This window comes from Panthera uncia, chromosome D4, assembly GCF_023721935.1.
Source record: "Panthera uncia isolate 11264 chromosome D4, Puncia_PCG_1.0, whole genome shotgun sequence".
Classification (NCBI taxonomy): Eukaryota; Metazoa; Chordata; class Mammalia; order Carnivora; family Felidae; genus Panthera; species Panthera uncia.
Window position 1 is genome coordinate 2,816,587 of NC_064807.1, and position 7,063 is coordinate 2,823,649.

The 7,063-nt window shown below is 49.5% G+C and overlaps 1 long non-coding RNA gene across 1 annotated transcript; it reads left to right on the forward strand.

Moving 5' to 3' along the window:
• Window positions 1-4,284: 4,284 nt before the first annotated feature.
• Window positions 4,285-6,211, forward strand: LOC125934640 (uncharacterized). Its single transcript, XR_007462250.1, has 2 exons — window positions 4,285-5,170; window positions 5,861-6,211. It is a non-coding gene; the product is annotated as an uncharacterized LOC125934640 (long non-coding RNA).
• The last annotated feature ends 852 nt before the right edge of the window (window positions 6,212-7,063 follow it).

Here is a 7,063-nt window from a genome sequence, read left to right on the forward strand (position 1 = left end):
TCAAGGAGGTAAGGTTTGCATCTGTGAAATAAGACAAGATAAAGGAAGGAAGGGAGGGGGGTGGAGGGGACCCTCATCGCTACTGAGGTGCAGGAAGTAGAAGGACGGAGCAGGGCCACGTCTCCTGAGGTGCCTCCCGGAGCTTCGTGCCCAAGTAGCTTCTGCCCAGAGGTTTGTGGATCAAGTGTTGTCACCAGAAAGCCCAGCAGGAAAAAATGAATTCTCCCTTAAGCCTCTGAGTTTTGTGGTGCTGCTGAGAGGATCTGGCTGAAAATAGGTCTCCAGTTACTGAAGTGAATGTCCTACGGGATGAAATTTCCTGTGACTGTCGGTCCGCACGGTGAGCGTCGGCCAAAGCGGATGGCTGGCCTCGGGGCGCTGACAACCAAGGGGTTCTGCCAGGCTCCGTGTTGGCTCATCTGTGGGCCGCTCCTGGGGCAGGCATTCCAATGCCCACCCATCATCAGGACAGGGCAGTACCATTTTCTAAGGCAGGAGGGCACACAGCCCACTCCTATAGAAATTTCACCAGGCAAGAGCAGAAGCAGGTGCGGCCACCGCCGGGCGGTTTCTTATGAGGTTACACATCGTTTACGCGCCCACCCAGTAGGCCACCTCCTCGGAATCTTCCCCAGAGAGAAATGAAACTACACATCTACGAATGTTCACGGCATCTTTATTCATAACCGCCGCACAGTGGCTATCTAGCAAAAGAAAGGATCTGCAATTTTAGCAAAAGAGAATTATTGCCAGATTTTAAAATGGGGCATACCATACACTGAGTCTCCTCCGAGGAGTCATGCCCATGACATTAAGTTTTGCGACGGAAAGTCTCAGGGCACTCTGCACATCAGAGGTCAGTCGAGGGCAGTGATACGGAGTCCCATCTGGAGGGGTGCTGGAGCCCACAAACGTGGAGCCATATTCACAAAGAGATACATCAGAGACAAGTAATTTGCTCCACAATTAATAGAAACCGGTGGCCATCATCTATCTACCATGACCTACTAAAAAGTTGCTCTTAGGAATTTGCTTAAAAAGCTGGATCGTTTTTGTGTGAACACGTCAGAATCACAAACGGGTTGTATTTGGCTTTCCTCCTGGACTTCATCAAACCAACAAAGCATCCTGTGTTTAGAGAAGGTGGCCGATGGGGGGATGGGAGGCCACAAGCTTCCTCAGACCAGCAACTGTCAACCCCTCTCCCCCCACCCAGGGAGCACAGTACCCAGCAGATGTGACAGCTGGTCCCGTGAGTTGACTCAGAATTTAGTATGATAATCTCACGAATTATCAGAATTCCGAGTTTACTCAGAATTTACTATGATAATCTCACGATTCCGCTTCTGGGTTTGTGCCCCCAAAGAATTGGAAGCAGGGACCCCAACAGGTATTTGCATGTTGGTGTGCACAGCAGCCAGAGGGCAGAAGCCCCCCACGTGTGTCTCACGGAGGCACGTAAGCAAGCTGAGGCATGTCCACACAGTGGAACGTTATGCTGCCTCAGAGAGGGAGGAAATTCTGCCACCTGCTACAAAGTGGCTGAACCTTAAGGACGTTGTACTCAGCGAAAGAAGCCAGACACAAAAGGATAAGCATTCTAACATTCCAGCTACACGAGGGCCCCAGGGTCGTCCAATTCATAGAGACAGAGACCCGGATGGTGGATGCCAGGGGCTGTGGGAGGGGAGTGAGGACTTAGGTTTAAGGGGTTGGGGTTATGTTTGGGATGATAAAAGTCTTCTGGAAATGGATGGTCTGATGGATACACGTCATGGGTACACTTACTGCCATTTCATTGTACACTTAAAAAAAGTTAGTGTTTATTTTTGACAGAGACAGAGACAGAGTGCAAGCAGGGGAGGGGCAGAGAGAGAAGGAGACACAGAATCCAAAGTAGGCTCCAGGCTCTGAGCCATCAGCACAGAGCCCGATGCAGGACTCGAACTTACGGGCTACAAGATCATGACCTGAACCAAAGTCGGACGCTTAACCGCCTGAGCCACCCAGGCGCCCCTATGGTACACTTAAAAATGGTTGGGGGCGCCTGGGTGGCTCGGTCGGTTGAGCGTCCGACTTCGGCTCACGTCATGATCTCGCGGTCCGTGAGTTCGAGCCCCGCGTCGGGCTCTGTGCTGACAGCTCAGAGCCTGGAGCCTTTTTCGGATTCTGTGTCTCCCTCTCTCTCTGACCCTCCCCTGTTCATGCTCTGTCTCTCTCTGTCTCAAAAATAAATAAACGTTAAAAAAATTTTTTTTAGTGTTTATTTTTGAGAGCGAGACACAGTGCAAGCGGGGGAGGGGCAGAGAGAGAGGGAGACACAGAATCCAAAGCAGGCTCCAGGCTCTGAGCCATCAGCACAGAGCCCGATGCAGGACTCAAACTCACGGGCTACAAGATCATGACCTGAACCAAAGTCGGACGCTTAACCGACTGAGCCACCCAGGCGCCCCTATGGTACACTTAAAAATGGTGAAAATGACAAATTATGTGTTATGTATACTTTACCACAATAAACAGATACATATTTTAGTTCCTCACTTGTCCTGTTACTGGCAGGATGGGGTAAGAATGAATTGCCTGAAGCATTTGTTTGCAGCCTACGTAGCCATGTTTATGTGACTTTCTTCAATAAAATGTCCACAGTAATGCAACCAGCTTCCAAAATTTCTTCAAAGAAGAAGGAACCCATCTAGAGATGGTTCTATCACTACCCGATCTGCAGGGCTCCATCCTAGGCCTCGGTTTTTAGATTGGGGTCCCCGTGTTTTGTGTTCTGAGGTCTGTATTCTGATGACAGAACCCATAGAAGCTCCCAGAAGCCGGTGGACATGGTACCCTCGGCCTCCAGTGTCCCTGCTCTCGGAACCCTCAGCAAATTAGCTGTGCTATGGTTAATGCAAAGAACAAAAACCCCACACCCAGGATCCTTGGATGTGGGACGATTTAGACCCAGTCGTATTTTCTGCACAGTGTGTATATGACGCTGTTATTAGAGGAGTTCTGTTGTTAGATGTTTGACTCGTTACCGTCTTAATGAGTTCTAAGATGGTTCTAAGATCCTGTGCCTTAGAAAAATCTGGACATTTTTACATCGAAATAGATGAAAATTACAAAACTCAATCAACAAGCACGGAGATGTGTCAGGGCTCCAGGTTCAATGCCGACCCAGGCACAGGGCCCCTGGAAAATCACCTTCTGAAGTTAATATGACAGCCAGCGTCAATTTTAAAATAGTGTTTCCATAGTGAACATTTTAATTAATTTCTCCACGGAGTACCGTCTCCCTCCAGTTAAGAATTAACCTCTGTGTGTGTCAGATAACCTGCATGGTTTATGCTTTGGTTTCTCTTCTTAGCTGAAGAACTTGGCTTTTTTTTTTTTTTTTTTGCTTTGTAGTTGAACACACGTCTCCTAAATGCTGTCCTGACCCTGATCGCTAAACTGAAAAACAACCCCAATGCCTAAAAATAAAGGCTTTGAGGAAGGATGCCAAGCTCGATGATGAGTATCTCTCAGAGGCGAGATTTCTGGGGAATCTTTATACTTGTCTTCATGCTTTTCCATAATTTCTAACAGTTCTATCACGAACACATGTGTATTTTTCACCAGAATAAAAGGCTGCTTTTAAAAATAAAAGTCAGGTCCCCAATACAAAGATTCTTTAAGAACAATTGACTAGTTCTGATTCAGAGAAACACATAATATGTCCTAAATGGAAATAAAATCTCTCTTAGCAGCCCTAGAAACTTCCCAAAAGAACAGACATGTGGAAGGCTCGGTACTTATTACAGAACCGATACGATCCAACCCCCAAAATGATAATTCGTTATAAATACTGTCGGACAAAAGCATGCAGGGCACACAATCAGCACAAGATCGTGTCAAATCTGTAGCGGCCCTGTTATGAAAACGGGTTGTGCCCACGTCCTTTCTGCCTCTCACATGTATGAGCAGGATCATGGGATCTCCTCCACAGGAGTTTCATGTCTGGACAAGCTTCTAAATGCACGTAGAATCCTGTGTCCCAAAGCAGATAATGGACCGCCGAGGGCTTCCCAAACATGGCTTTTAAAATATATAGACAATATCGGTAAGATTTAAAATCTCAAGCGGAACTCTTTGGACGCAAGACTTGTCACAAACAGGCTCTGCAAAGGGAAATGAAGAAAGAGGTCGTGGTGCACTCATTTCTTAAACACACTGAGAACAGCTGCAATTATTTCAATGAGAAATGCCGGCAAACTCCCCCAGCTTCTGCCCGCTCCCTCTCAGCGAGTCACAATGTGTTTCCATGGCAACCCAGTTGCTAAGGGGGACCCGTGAGCATCAGCGAGTTATCTGCACTTTGAGATGCTGTTAGCCTGAGCAGTGGGGCTGGCTGGAATATTGAGATTTAATTTAGGGCCATTTCCCTCCTATCCTCACAATGAATTCGGCAGAGACTGTTAGAGGCCGTCCCCGTGTGAGGGAGAAGGGTGGCCTCCGAGCTTTTATGTCCCCTGGATCACACTGGCCTTCATTTTCACCAGCCTCTTGTGACTTAAACCCCAGAATTCTAGGAAGGAAAAAAAAAAAAAAAACAGTGATAGCAATTACCAACATTACCAAATGCCACATAAGACTGGTTTTGTTGAGTGTTTATAAATGCCAAATATAAACCAAACATAAGTTGTAGGAAATAAACATCATTTTGAATCAATAATCTGAAAGATTTTAAACATTAAATATTTAGAAAGCCCCAAATGAAGCAAATCAAAATATTTTTGAAGTTTCCCTTTCAATGTCTGCAAAATCATATTCTGGCAGATTGTAACATTTCATCAGAATCCTGATCGGAATCCAGAACCTTCCATCAAGCCAACTCTGATTCCATGTTTCACTTGTGGGGGTAAGTTTTATTGTCGTAAGTGACCGTCCCTTAAAGTGGTCCAAGTTTCTTGTTCCTTTTTCTTTAGCTTTTGAGCTCCGCGTATGGAAGGAGGACCTTCCTGATGGCATGATGGCACCAAGGCAGCTGTCCTTGGCTAAAACAGGGACCGAGAACCTCATGCAGCAGGTGGCCCAGCCCAGCTGGAAGATTCCAGAGGCCAGTCCTGGCAGCCCGGCCCTCGCCACCCAGAAGGGCCTCGCTGAATCTCAGCCTCTACCTCCCCACCAGCTGCTCCAGGTACAACGCTCAACCCCCAGGCAAGCCCCCCTAGGCCGGGCCGGTGGAGCCCCGGAGAGGCGGCCTCACTGGTCGGGGAAGCCCGAGCGGCTGAGGGAGGGCCCGCAGGGCTGAGTCCTGGGTCTCCGGGGGGCCCACGGGAGCCCCCTCCTTCGCAGCCACTTCCAGACCTCTCGGTCAGCTCGGCCACGGGCACTCGCGGCCGTGGAGGCCAGCGTGGGGGACCTGGTGAGGGCCCTCCAGCAGGCAGATGGAGCCCCCGCGCGTGTCCTCACATGGCGGAGGGGGGAGAGCGGGCTCTCGTGTCTCTACTTCTGAGGGCATCGATCCCATCCTGGGCCCGAGACTCGTGACCTCGTCTTACCCTGATCACCTCCAGAGCCCCCTCCAGGCACCATCCCACCGGGAATGGGTTTGGGGGGACAGCGTTCAGCCCACAGCAGGACCACGCCTGCTGCTCCCTCGGCACTTGGCCACATAAGGAAGGTTTGGAGAACAGAAGGCTCTGGCCCTTCGGGTGACCAGCCACCCCCGTCTGCCCGAGAGCCTCTGTCACAGGACCCCTCTGCTCCTCCTGGGGGGCCGGTGACGTGTGCCTGGTGATGCTGACACCCTGAGGTCGGCCACCTCCTGTCTCACCCTGTCTGTGCTCCGCCCCCCACCGTGCACTCGGTCCCCTGTTCCACTCAGACGTCATCTCAGGACGCACATCGAACATAAGAAACTCGTGCTTTGCAAAGGAAGGAGCCGGGGACGTGTGACGCTGACCTGCCGTGTGCTTCCCTTGTAATTCGGGGCTTTTCCATGTGTGAGAGGAGAAGAGTGCCAGCTCCCCATTTTACAGCCGAGGACACCTGCCTTGACGCGGCCGAGGATCGTGGGGCGGGCACGTGACCTCCGGCCTCTGATGCTCCCTGACGCTCGGAGACGGGCCGCTGCTCTCCGTGCCAGCAGGTCAACCAGCTCTGGCCATTCTACAGCTCCTCGTTCATTACTCTGCTTTCAAACTTCCTTGTGTTTTATTTAAACATGTTAATTGCAGTTACTCTGTATCCTGTGTCTAAAATATTTGAAGACTTCAGGGACCTATTTCTTTAAATTTTTAAAATTTTTTAATGTTTATTTTTGAGAGAGAGAGAGAGAGAGAGAGGGACAGCGTGAGCAGGGGAGGGGCAGAGAGAGAGGGAGACACAGAACCGAAGCAGGCTCCAGGCTCTGAGCTGTCAGCACAGAGCCCGACGCGAGGCTCAAACTCATGAACTGCACGACCATGACCTGAGCCACAATCGGATGCTTAACCGACTGAGCCACCCAGGCACCCCAGAATGTTTCTTATTATTAATCGTCACGTTTAACTGTTTTCACTGACAGGATCAGGGAGCCTTTCTGGGTTACCATATTGTCACACACAGCCGTCCGTCCTATCCTTTATCCGAGGAGTGGAGAAGCTGTTGCTCTCAGGCCAAAATCAGCTCACCGTCTCTTTTTGTACATCCGTAAGCTAAAAATGCTTGTTGTTGTTCTTTAATAAACTTTATGTTTTAAAATAGTTTTTAACGTACAAAAGAGATTGGCAAGACAAGACCACACGGCCCCCACCCACTCCTGTGATTAACGTCTCTCATTCGAAGGGCACATTTGTCACAGTCAACGAACCTGCTACTTTATTGGTAACCAGAGCCCACACCTTATTCGGATTGCCTCGGTTTTCCGCTAACATCCTTTGCTGTCCCGGGATCCCATCCAGGCTGCCACGCTCTTGTCTCCTTGGGCTCCTCCTGATGTCACATTTTTAAATGATTGGTGGGGGGGGGGGGGGGAATCAAAAGAATAATACCATATAATAACGCATAAAAGTGAAATTAAATCCAAATGTCATTGGCCATAAATAAA